General features: G+C 48.9%; 1 protein-coding gene across 2 annotated transcripts in view; it reads right to left on the bottom strand.

Annotated features, from left to right (window-relative positions):
- UEVLD (UEV and lactate/malate dehyrogenase domains) overlaps nt 1–13,597 on the bottom strand; it is a 573,150-nt gene that overhangs the window by 116,437 nt on the left and 443,116 nt on the right. The window lies entirely within an intron of this gene.

Below are 13,597 nucleotides of genomic sequence, written 5' to 3'. Positions count from 1 at the left end.
TTGACTGGGCGACTACCGTATCTTCAAAGGTGATGTGTAGCACCCGGTTGGCTCTTTGGGCTGGACCTCTGTGCACTGTATGCCTGACGTGTAGAGAAAGATGTCTGCAGATAGAAAATATGGGGTTAATGAACTGGGGTTATTGGGGTGTCCCTATCTCTTTCCTCTTCTCCTCTCCTGTAGACCCCCAAAGGTTAACGCTCTCACCTTAGGTAAGTGAATGCCGAGCTCTCCATCTGCCTCGGGGCAGGGTGCTGTAACCAGTTTCTTCACTGGATAGGTAGCGCAGGCCTCTTGACTTCAGAGGACTGCTGTCCGTCGTTTACTGCACGAACGGTAAGTTTCGAGTCATTCAAATGTCTTTAAAGTCTTTAGTAATGATGTCTCTTGTTTTGCAGGGTTCCGGCGATGGCGGATGACGGGCTGAAGTGAGTTGAAGATGGAGCCCGTGTGATGAATAGAAGCGCCTGGAAGCACGTAAGTAAGCGCTTGTTGCCTGCTTCACGATGCGCTCTAACTGTCTTTTTATTTTGCAGGTACGAGTTCGGAGCGGCTGCAGGGTGCCGGAATACCCACTGGATTAGATGTGGAAAGGAGTAATGGCACGTGAGTATTAAAGTTCCCCAATGTCTTTAAACGCACCTTGTTTTGTCTTTCAGATGCGGGATGCAGCGCCGAAGGCCTCCGGAGCGTGCGAAGAGTTGGTAAGCTTTTGCCTTTCAGATGCCGGAATGCTAACCTGTTCTTTCTTGTCTTTATAGGTGTTGCTAAAGACTGGATTCAGAATGGTAAGCCTTTGCCTTTCAGATGCCGGAATGCTAACCTGTTCTTTCTTGTCTTTATAGGTGTTGCTGAAGACTGGATTCAGGATGGTAAGCCTTTTTCCTTAGGCCCAGGACTGGATGCAGAAGACACGATGAGCGTCCTGCTGCAGAGGTTGCAGAATAACGCAAAGCAAGATTCATCCACCGGGTGTGGTTTAAATAGCCTCCTGTAGTGCTTAGGTGTCTCCTTCCACAGCCACGCCTAGGAAAGAAAAGAGTTCCTGGTAAGAAAAGAGTTCCTGCCTTCCAGAAGAGTTCCAGTGTTCTGAATCTAGGGAGTGGCTCCAGCCCCACCCAACAGGAAAAGTAGTTCCAAACAGAAGAGGATCAGAGGCTCAACTGGCAGGCAAGTAAGCAGCATGGTCTGCTGCAGGTAAGTCCACCCAAGCATTATGAGCCCGGCGCTTCCAGCGCTGGGACTGGGCATATTCATGAGCCTGGTGCCACTGGCGCCAGGACTGGGTCCAAAAGGTCCCAATTGGGACTGGTTGGCACTCGTAACCTGGGTTATGGATCTGCTTCCAAGGGAGTTGGGAAAACCCTGACCTTTTGGAAGCAGAGATCATGACACTCCACACCTCTCTCCTGGAGTGATCACTGTCTCCTCTCCTCACACCTCACCCTCCCTAACCTTCAGACTAAGTCACTTCCATCACTGCCACCTACGTTCTCGGTCATCCGACCCATGAAGTGCGTGTCAGCTGAGGCTTTCGCTGCCACCTTTTCACCCCCCCTTTGGCTGACTCTCACCCTGACACAGCCCTCTCCACGCTCCACTCTGCTATGTCTGATACTCTTGATATCCTTGTCCCGGTCATGAGAATCCGCCTGAAGGCCAAAGCCAAGTGCAACTCCTGGTACAACTCAGACCTTGTCACCCTATAAGTGCAGGGTGGCCGAAAGGAAATGGCGTGCTTCATATACATCCTCTGACAAACTGGCCTGCCGCCTACTTCAAAGGCAATACTGGCTCTCTGTCCTAACCAAGAAGAGAGCTCATATCCAAGCCCGTCTCTCTGCGGCATCTAACAACTCGGCTGAACTCTTTAAAATCTGCAAGGAACTGGGCAATCCTGCCTCAGTCTCTACTTCCCCTGTCCCTTTTCATGCCCTCTGCACGGCACTGGTCTCTCATTTCGTCTCCAAAACTCAGGACATCCTGTCCTCATTCTCTGCCTATCCCCTCCCTTCCCCTACTCCCTGCCCTTCCTCTGGCCCTCCTGCAGCCAACCCCCCTCCCTCCTTCTCATCCTTTCCCCTTTTCTCCGCAGACAAGGTTTCTAGACAAGTCCGATCTATGCAAGTCTCATCAAAACAGATTCATCCCTGTTCCTCCAAAACTATCAAGGACCACATTGTTTCCCTGGCTCCTGCCCTGGTTGATTTCTGCAATCAATCCTTTGCCACCGGAGTCTTCCCATCCCCCCTGAAGCACTCCCTTGTACATCCCCTTCTTAAGAAGCCCTCTGCCGACCCCTCATGCTCGGCTAACTATCGGCCAATTTCCATCACTGCCTTCCTGGGCAAGCTCCTGGAGAAACTGGCCATCTCCCAGCTTAATCTCCATATTGATTCTGTTGGTTGCCTTAATGACCATCAGTCTGGCTTCAGAGCTGCCAGAGCATGGAAACTGCTCTCCTGAACAACCGTGAAGACCTGCTTTCTAATCTTGCTTGATCTCTCATCTGCCTTTGACATTGTCAACCATGCCATCCTGCTCAACCGTCTCCATGATAATCTGGGTATCACTGGTCAGGCTCTTGCGTGGCTGACTTCTTTCCTCTCTGACCGACCCTCCCAGGTTCAACTTGGGTCCTTGCTCTCCGCCACCTTTTTCCCTACCTGTGGTGTCCCCCGGGGGTCTAACCTCTCTCCCTGGCTGTGCAACCAATACCTGGCTCTCCTTGCCCACCGCAATGCCGCTCTCTGCCCCAACTTTCAATGTTATGCGGATGACACCCAGCTCATTTTCAGGCTATCCTCTACCTCCTCCTCTCCTTCCCACATCTCTGTATGTCCGTCTGCTATCCAGGAGTGGTGTGCCGCCAATGACCTCTGCCTTAATGCCAGTAAAACCGATTCTCATCAGCACACCCGCCCCCTCCTTTCCTGCTGCTCTCTGGCCGGCCTCTCTTGGTCCTCTTCCCGCTCCCAGCTGCAAAGACAAAAACCTTGGGGTCATCTTTGACCCCACCCTCTCCTTCTCTCCTCACATCTCTGACATCTCCAAGAAGTCACACTACCAGCTGCACCTCCTCAGAGGTATTCTGCCTTTCCTCTCCTTCCCCCAGAAGCTCACTGTCTCCAGAGCTCTGGTTCCCTCTAGGCTGGACTATTGCAACAGTCTCTTTCTAAAACTGCCTGCCTCTACTCTCCGCCCTCTGCCACTCATCCAGAACAGGACTGCGAGACTTGTCCTTGGCCTCAAGCCCAGGGATCGTATCTCTCCAGGACTGAAATCACAGCATTGGCTCCCAGTAGCTGCAAGGATTAAGTTCAAAACCTTCTGCATCATCCACAAGGCCTTCTGGGGCCTGGGTCCTCAATACCTCCAACTCGCTCTTCCTAAATATCTTCCTTCTCGGGCTCTTTGCTCTACTGCCTCCAACTCCCTCATGGTCAGTCGCTTCTCCAACCAACGAGTTGGTGGTAGATCTCTCTCCTCGGCTGGTGCCTCCCTCTGGAACAGCCTCCCTCCCTCCCTTAAACATGAGGAGAAGCATCTCTGGTTCCGAAAGGACCTCAAAACTTATCTCTTTGCTTCTGCCTTCTCTCCTCCTCTCCTCTGCTGACCTCCTGGCTGAAAATGGTATTTCACTGGCTACCTGGACACCCTTCTGATCCCTGGCTCAGGTCCCTCTACTGCCAGCGTCACACACCTGCACTGCCCACTTCGCAAACCCCGCACTCGGGGACTGTTTCTGTATCCCTACAGTCCCCCCACCAGACCTCAATAGCTGATGTCCGCACTTACCCTTGCACTTGCTGGCCGCTATTTATTTTATTTATTGTTATTGTCTACTCCCATGTACTGCACTTTCCTTGCCCCCCCTTCCCATGCATTTGCGCGATTTGAATGACACCTGGTCTAGTAGGATCGTTGTTTTGTCCCCTTGTCCCCTCCCTTGCCTCGTCACGCCTTGAAACAACACTGGTGTATAGGCGTGTTATAAATGCCATTTCATATCATATCAAATGCTCTGGCTATAGAGAGCTAACACTTTAATTTAAGCACCGTTAAAACAATCTGAGAAACTGTAGTGTAGTAAAGCAAGTGAATCAAGAACAAAGTACGAAAGAACCAGACTAGAGAACTAAAATGTATGTTATGTTATGTGCCTACTTTTAACGCGCCGATAGCCCACGGGCATCAGGGCGCGGGGAAACCAAGAAAATCAAATTCACATAATACTCTCCGTTAGGCTAGATCTAAGAATAGTAATGGTCTGCACCAATCATTGGAACAAGAAGGTTTTCAATGATTCCCTGAACCTCTGGTGGTTCCCTTCTTGCCATAATACCATAGGCAGTTTGTTCCAATGTTGTGCTGCCTTGACCGGAAAGGACTTCCCTCGCCCGAGTCCTCGATTATCGCAGGGTATATTCAAAATACACCTGTCAGCTGATCTTAGACATCTTTGAGGTGTAGAAAAGGAAGATTGTTTTTTGAAATAACTCGGGGCCTCTCCATATAAGCATCTATGAATTATCGTCATGGCCTTGAAGTTAACTCTGTCCTCCACTCTTAGCCAGTGTAAGGCTCTTCTCCCTGTTGATACATGGTCTCTATTTTTAATGCCCTTAACTACGCAAACTGCATCATTTTCCATAACTTGGCACTTTTATATTCCCCTCTTCGTGGCTCCCAGCAATAGAGCATTGCCATAGTCAAGATGCAACAACATGATGGCTCTTGCAATGGTTGCAGCGTTTACTTCATTGATAAAAGGTCTTCTAGCTCTCAGGAGACGCAGATAGTAGGCATTGTTTTTCTGCAGGTAATTAACCTGTACCTCAGATCCCACTGATGCTTCCACCATTATCCCGAGGGTTTTAACGTGAGGCATCACCAGGATGTTGGCCTCTTTAATGGAAAAGGTCTTGTATTCCATCCCCAGCTTCGATCTGGCCTGTCGCGTTCCGAAGATCATCAATTCAGTTTTTGTATTAATTAGCACATCCAATGATGTTGCATCCAAAATGGTATAATCACCCTTCAGTTAAAAAATGAGCAGGGTATCATCGGCGTAATTCGTAAAGAATACGCCGATGTATTCTAGGAGCTGTAGGAAAGAAGGGATTTAGAAAGGACAACAGACAGTTTGTAAGTGTTTCAAAGTAGTAGAACAATCAAAGAAAAGTTCTTAGCAGACCCTCTCGCAATCCAACCACATTAGGAGAAGCACAGGAGAGCATTCTTGACCAGAGCTCCATGATCACTGTAAGGCAAGGGAGACGTAGGGCAAGGACTTTATGCCTTTTAAACATATGGAGGTAGGGGTAGAGTAAGGTTTAAGTTACTTACCTGCAACTATTGTTCTCCAGCTTGGGTTTGGCATGAATTCACATGCTCATGAATATTCCCCGTCGTTAGGCTGAGAATACTCAGTAAAAGAAAAAACAGTTTCACTTTAAAACTGGATTTCTCCTCTAAACCAATCACTGTCCTCTAGGTCATACTGCCCCCATCCAATGAAGGTCCTCTCTCTAAGCCCCGCCTCTGGCAGCCATCCTCTGATTTGGCAAGTACGTAAAGGGGCAGTATGACCAAGAAGAGCTGCAGAGGGGCCGGAGGGAGAGTTTGCATGCGAATCCATGCCAGACCGATGCTGGAGAACAATAGTTACAGGTAAGTAACTTTAACCTTCTCCAGAATGGCATCTGGCATGGGTCCACATGCTTATGAATAACAAATACACAGCAGGACACATTACATAATCACGGGAGGTGGCAAAGCTCAACAGAATTAATCAACACTTATCCCTGGAACAGACTCACCTCAAGCGAACAGGTTGCATAGCACTACCTGGCCTCCCTGAAATCCCTGTTGACCCAGTAGAACCTTGTGAAGGTATGCATGGACCTCACATCGCAGCCCTGCAGATTTTGAGCAGGGGTACACATGAAAGGGAAGCCGTCATCGCAGCAATCGCTCTGGTGGAGTGGGATCTCGGGCAGCCCGGGAGAGGACGGTTAGCCAGCCGATGGCAGTGCATGATGCAGCCGGAGATCCATCTTGAGATGGACGCCTTGGACAAGGCCTTCCCATTATTTACAAGTCAAAAGTTCACGAACAATTGAGAAGTCTTCCGAAAACTCTTTGTGTGTGCCACACAGAACTTCAAGGCATGAGAAACATCCAGCGAATGCAAGGTCTTCTCCGCCAGTGACTACCAGCGAATGCAAGGTCTTCTCCGCCAGTGACTAAGGTTTAAAGACGAAAACCGGTAACACCAAAGGCTCGTTGAGGTGGAATTCCAACTGAACCTTTGGCATGAAAGAGGGGTGCGTACGCAGCACCACCGTTGATTTGTGGAAAGTCAGATACGGCTGCTTGCAGGACAGGGCCTGCATTTCACACACACTCGTCTGGCTGAGGTGATGGCAACGAGGAACGCCGTCTTCCAAGAGAGAAACTTGAGTGGGGCTTGATGCATAGGTTTGAAAAGTGCCCCCATAAGTCTTGTCAGGACTACCTTGAGTACCCATGTCGGGGCAGGCGCCTTCACTGGCGGGAAAGATCGAAAAAACCTTTTGAGAAACTCCTTGACGAGTAGGATCTGGTGTAGCGTGAGATGGCCGCCAGGTGTACCTTGATGGATGTGTGAGCCAGACCAGCTTTTGCAAAGGAAAGCAAGTATGAAAGAATCTGAGGGGCTGTCAACGTCAGAGGAGTAATCTTCTGCGACCGGCACCACATAGAAAAACGCTTCCACTTATGGCTGTATCACTTTAGTGTCGCCGACTACCTGGATTTGGGGAGGACATCCCTGCAGTCTGCTGGCAGCTCATAACCTCCAAACTTTAAGGCTGCAGGAGCTATGCCATGAGGTTCAGGGATCCTGGGTCGTGATGAAGGATTGTGCCTCCCTCTCTGGTGAGCAGATCCGGAAGTGCCAGCAACTTGACTGGAGGAAAGGCCGACAGGCTGAGTAGGTCCGGATCCTGCCTCAGCCACACCTGGGAGAGGAGTATAATCTTGCACTGACACTGTCCGAGTGTGTTGATCACACATAGCAGGAGAGAAAACGGGAGAAAAGCATACAGAAACAGACATTCCCACGGGAAGGAGATTGCGTCCCTCAAGCTCCCGGTTGGTGGAATCTGCTGGCAAACTTCTGGCATTTGGACTTTGCCGCTGTTGCAAAAAGATAGATCGGGTTCTACCCCATTTGACCAACAGGCGGTCCACCTGATCCTGACGAAGTTCCCACTCGTGGCAGGAGCGTAGTTCCCTGCTAAGGGAGTCTGCAATGGTATTCTTGACACCTGCCAGGTGGAGAGGGACGAGGAACATCCCCTGTCCGATGGCCCAGTGCCACAACTCCTGAGCTTCCTTGGAGAGCGCTGGGGATTGAGTGCCCCCCTTGCTTCCTGATGTAGAACATGGTGGTGGTGTTGTCCATGAAGATCCTCACCACCTTGCCCTTCAGAGACCGTAGGAAAGACTTGAGGCCCAGAACACTCCCTGTAGGTCCAGGATGTTGATGTGCAGATTCTTCTCCTCTGGATGCCACAGACCTCTGGCGTGTAGATGTCCGGTGTGACCCCCCTACCTTCCAGAGAGGTGTCCGTGGTGACCGTCTACTGGTATGGCAGGGTTTGAAATCCCGTCCCCCTAGGCGATGTGGGTGCGCCCCCCCACCACTCTATCGCCCGCCGGAAATCCTTGTTGAAAGGGCTCTTGTGCGCAAAACTCCTGGACACTTGTATCCAATGTGCATCAAAGAATTCCTGTAGGGGTCGCTTCTGCAACCTGCAGAGACGGACGAGGTAGATGCAGGACTACTTCATGTCCAGCAAGGACTCGATGGCCCGAACTGTGGCCGTCTTCGCCAACGACAGCCGCTGCACCTTCCTTTGAATGGCTGCTAGCCTCTCCTCCGAGGGTGACACCAGACATGCCACTGTGTTGATTCAGGTGAAACGTCGTCTGCTAATCAAGTGAAGAATAAGGGTTTATTAAGGATTCTATGATTAGCAGAAAAACAGTTTAAAAGCAAAGAACTAAACTTAAAAACAGGGTAGGGTTTCCCAGTAGTTTGGTGTGAACATGAACATGGTTAACCCACAGACGGCAACCCTGAACAGTCCCTTGTGTAATTTATTGCTCGACTTGAGCCATGCCTCCAACCTGCTATACCTGTCTTTCCTTGCGTTCTTCGAGAAGCCCATGCATATCTCGCACCCATCCTCGTTGTGGTCCGGGTGCAGGCAGCATAGACATTTTAGATGTTTGTCCTCCACAAAGACGTTCCGCAGCCCACATTGGGTGCAGGGCCTCAAGAGGGTCCATCCCTCATTTTTTCTCCTCCGTCATGGTCGGAGGGCACGCAGTAGGCCCAAGACAGCCTTCCAGAAAGTTTGACGAACAACTGCCATAGAGGGGTGCGCAACTTCACTGATAATGGATCCCCATTGCCAGCCGATGGAGATAGGAGCACACAGGCTCTGATGAAACAAAAATAGAATTTACGCAAGAAAAGTGCAAAATAACTTGGAGAGAAACTTGAACACTTCCAGCACTGAAGCGTGCAGTACAGATCTAAAGATGGCTGTCAGATACAGGGCTTAAGGAAGTGTCCTTCATTGGATGGGGGCAGTATCACCCAGAGGACAGTGATTGGTTTAGAGGAGAAATACTGTTTTAAAGTGAAAGTGAAACTGTTTTTTCTTTTACTGAGGATTCCCAGCCTGACGGGGAATATTCATGAGCATGTGAAGTGAATCCTTGCAAGACCCCATATGCTGGAGAAGCACATGTATTTTTACTGACCACCCTGTATGCCAATTCACTCCACCTTGGCAGCTCCTAAAATGGCTGGGCCCTTATGCTATCTGCCTTGGTTCTGATGAAGGAGGTTCAAGGGGGTCACGGGTGCAGAGGTCACTTTTGGCATCAGGATTTTAGATCCAGCCAATGAGCGATTCTGTGTTCTGGAAAGGCTATTCCTAGGACTTCAACAGCAGGCCGGCCATGGTAAATGAAGAAAGGACCACCAAATTGTCGGCGACCTCAGAGGACCCCAGGACAAGATACAGATGGAGAGCAGCAATGGCCAATTGAAGAAAATAGCACAAGTCAACCCTCATGGCAGAAACTAAAAAAGCTAGTCCTGCAAGGCCCTTCCCTCTTCATGCAGGAGAGCTGCAACTGCAAGGTAAGTTCTCTTATTTCACAAGTCAAGGGCCTGTGGAGACCCAAGTCCGAACTTGGGACGGCGACCGATGCAGCGAGATAACCCCCAAGAAAGCTGACCAGCCCACATGATGGTTTAGGGAAACTTGGGACAGCGACCGATGCAGCAAAATAGCCCACAAGAAAGCGGACCAGCCCACATGATGGTTTAGGGAAGCTTGCAAAGGCTTTCAAGGGCAGGATCCTCAGACCGGTCTCGAGACTTGTTATTTCCATCAGTCCAGCAGTCAAATCGCATATGAAGGGCTTCTGGAGAACAGCAAAGGAGAAGGGCTTTGCCAGAATGGTTGAAGAAGGCAATATTGCTTGGCTCAAACAGTGAGTACCGGGTCTTAACAGAGAAGCTCCTCTTCATAGGGTTCTTGGCTCCAACAGCAGTCTGTTAAATGGCTACAGAAGTCCTCCTTTTATCCACTATTCAGACTGGAGACGCCCTCAAGCCCAGCAATGGTAAGGGTCTTTCCAATCATGGATAGCCTTGGACCACCACATCTGCCCACCAACAGACACACTTTCGCATGGATGTGGGCTGTGACTGGAGTGTCCCATCCCTCACAACCGGCCACAAATACACAAAGGCGCTTTGCCCATTAAAGCTGGAGCCTTCCATGGCAGAGGGCAAATCTGGCCACAGGAGGTCAGGAAGCAGGCCAAAATACAAGATGGCTAGGGGACAGGCAAACATCTCTTAGCACAGGCAGTTTAGAGCATATGTTACTCTGGAAGTAATTAAGCTGTAAAATGCAAAAGTGCACAAGACAATTAAAACAAACACGGATAAAAAATAACCATTACCGTGAGCCCATCTTGGACACATCATGCTAGTAATCACAAAGTTATGAAAAACAAAGTTCTAAGGACACAAATTATCCCTACAAAACCACACTCTAAACAGAGAATTTCACAATGGATAAAAAGTTATTAAGCCATAGGGATTGATCAGTGCCCCCCAAAAAGATGAGCTTAGCAGTGCAAGTGACGTAAAAAGGCTTTACATTCCTTCGCAATTCGAACAAGGTACAAGAAAGAAAGGGGGGGGGGGGTTTGCGGGGTGAGGGTCCAAATAAATCTATGGAGGCAAAGCAGCAAAAAGAAAATCTTGCCCAACAGGCCTTGTACTTGACTTAATGCCAACTGCAGACCTCAAATGGCACATTTTTGTTTAAAAAACAATTCTACTATGATGAACAAACCAGGCTGGGAATGATATTAGAACTAGGGCAAATATTTCCCTTGGGCAAAATACTTCTTTCAATGCATTTTGGCACCAGGGCAAAGTTTGACAGAATGCTATTGGCACAAGGGTAAACTGTGCTTAGGTGCAAACATGCACTAAAAGTATATGATTTTTGCAGTAGGGCAATTTTTGACAGCAGCAAACTCACTAGACATCCCACTGATACCAGCCTGCAACATATCAAGATGTACTTGATTCAAAAGAATCACTCCCACAGACCTGACTAGCACTCTCGCAGCCCTCAAATTCACCAACTACAAATACATTGTCCTCTTGTCCATTGTGAAAGTGAACAGTGAAGCACTCACAATACGGCATCAACTGATGCCTCACACAAGACACTTTCCCAGGTGCACTGAAAACAGGACAGATCCTCCTGCTGCTGAAGAGACCTACACTCTGATCCAAATGACATGACCAACTACCACCTCATCACGCATCTACCCTTCCCAAGCAAAGTGATTTGAGAATACAGTTGCCATCCAGTTGTATGAAAGGATCACTCTGTACAATCCCCCACAGACACAGACAATCCCCCACAGACACAGACTACCAATCCGGATTCTGATCACAATGCAGCAAACAGACAGCTAGCATCCATATCAATGACACGCTACCCATCTTGGACAAAGGGGATATCTGCTTACTTGTTCACCTTAATCGCTCTGCTGCCTTTCAACAGAGTTGACCACATTCTCACAATTCACATGGGCTTTGACGCAAAGGTCATGGTATAGTTCGCCACATACCTCTCCAACATAGACCAACTTGTCCAAATGAGTCACAACACATCCCACCACCGACTAGTAACATGCCGAGTGCCACAAGACTATCCCGTTCACCGTCAGATTCAACCTCTACATGGAACCTCTGGTTGAACTTAACGCCAACACAGACATCAGGATAGACCAATATGGTGACACAGCTTTATCTAAAGATCAATTGCATCAATAACATCTATGAACACTAGCACTGTCCGTTCCTCATCAAAGTCTGGATATCAAGCACATACCTGAAGTTTAGGGTGACGAATCGCGGGATTCAGTCACTTCTCCCCAGGAGGGAGCCTTTCCTTGTGAAGCTAGGGAGGTGAGCCTGCTACGCAATAATCCCCCTAGGGATGGCAGCAAGCACGACCACACAGAGAGAGACTCCTCCTTGATGGATAAGGACTCTGTGTTCCACAGAGGAACTTCCTAAAACCCTTCCCTTTGACACCACGGGGAATGATGAAAGAGTAATAAAGATTATTCCCTGGTCTGGGACCAATAATGCTGTGACAAAGAAGATTGGACCAAGAATAAAGAGTGTTTAACAAACTAGAGAGGATGGACTACGATTCTCGTCTGGGGAGGACCCTGCAACATGCAATAAAAACAGAAGAAGGACTTCTCTTAGGGAGACAGAAACGTAGCCCGGGAGCTTCAAATCAGTCAAGTCATGACTGGAATAGGAGACCGAGAGATCTTCCTTCGGTAGGAAGGCAGAAAGTGTTGTCGGCCAGAAGCCTCGAGGAAGTCAGAGGCTGACGAGCAGAGGGGACGAAAACCCCAAGAAGAAGCAGGCAAGAGCGGTGGCATGACCCTGGAGGGGTGGACTGGTGAGTCTGACCACAACACCAAGACCGTTGGAGCCTTGAAGACCCGAAGAAGTGTACAAAGCAGATGGAATGGGGGTCTAAGCTGTCCTGACAATGCATGGAGTCCCGTTCCTGCGAACTGGCCCGGAGATGCCAACCCTCGAAAAGCAGGTTAATGGGACAGTGGGAGACCCGGGAGGGTACATGGCAGTAAAGAATACAGTCAGCCTACTCCTTCCAGTAAGCAGCCCAAAGTTAAAGAGAGCAACAAAAACTCTGGGACTCAGCCTACTCCTCCCAGTGATTTGTCAGAAACGAAAAACCATTGTGAAACCCATCCTACTCGTCTCAGTGAGATAAGAACTGGGCAAGAGAAATACTATTAGGTCTACAATAAGAGTAGCCAGGATGAAGACAGTGATTCCAAAGAGAGGCAATGTGATATCCACCGTCTTATGCACAAAGAGTTGAAGAACTGTAGCAACATAGAGAATAAGAAGAGGAATCAGTCCCTCCAGTGGAACCAGTAACTAGGACGAGAAAGACTTTCAAGTGACACTGAAGAGTGATCTTTTTCCAGGATTTCCATAGCTAAACAGGCCGAAGAGGAAAGACCTGCCAAGGGAACAAGCAGGGGAAACCAGGACTGGGAAAAGTCCCCTACAAGAACTAAACCAATGACTTCATGAGTCAGCCAAGCAATATCTCAAAATTGCATACTAAAGCTGAAGAAGCTTATCCCGGAGAAGAGGGTCCTTCTCCTGGTCTTTTGTTGTTTTCTATTAGTGGTAGGGACAGAGTAGCTTAGAGCTGGTCTGAGGACTGAATGTTTTATTTTGGACTTCACAACAGACGATGAGCCCCTTAGTTAGTTTGGCTAGGTAGGGAAACCCATAGACTAGGGAGAGTAAAGCGTGTTTCCTTTAGAATAAAGGATCTTGAAATGACCAACTGGTCTGTCGCCTCCTTCCGACCGACCACATTAGCCAGACAAAGCCTGAATTATTTCTCATGGGAAACCCCATGAAGCATTTCCAGGTCCAGAATTTGCTGTCTGAAATGAAGCTCTGATGGATTCACGACTCGCCTCTCACCCAGTGCACGATCTTTCAACTTTACTACCGACTGTGACCTTTCTTTCAAAACGCACATCGGCAAAGAGATCCAAACAGCAAGTTACCACCTTGAACTCCTCTGTACATTCCAGGCTTTCATCCCTACCCAAGGTTCATAACAGTTGTCCAAGCCCTGGTCATCTCCCATCGAGACAATGGCAACACCCTACTCGCAGGAGTCCCATTTGCTACCTTAGAACATCTGAGAGCCATCCAACAATCTTCACCACACCTCATCACAGGACTAAGAAAATGCAACCCTATCACAGCCATACTCAAAGAGCAGGACTGGCTACACCATCCAGCATGAATGTTCAAGACTGCCTACATCACCTATAATGCATTCAGAACCAAACAAACACTATACTTGGCTGAGAAACTCACCATCTCTGGAGGCTTGTTCCATACCAGAAGCCAAAAGCA

Source organism: Ambystoma mexicanum, chromosome 11 (assembly GCF_040938575.1).
Source record: "Ambystoma mexicanum isolate Mex_15411 chromosome 11, UKY_AmexF1_1, whole genome shotgun sequence".
NCBI classification, from domain to species: Eukaryota; Metazoa; Chordata; class Amphibia; order Caudata; family Ambystomatidae; genus Ambystoma; species Ambystoma mexicanum.
Note: the sequence above shows the minus strand (reverse complement) of the source record. Positions and strands in the feature narration are given on the sequence as shown.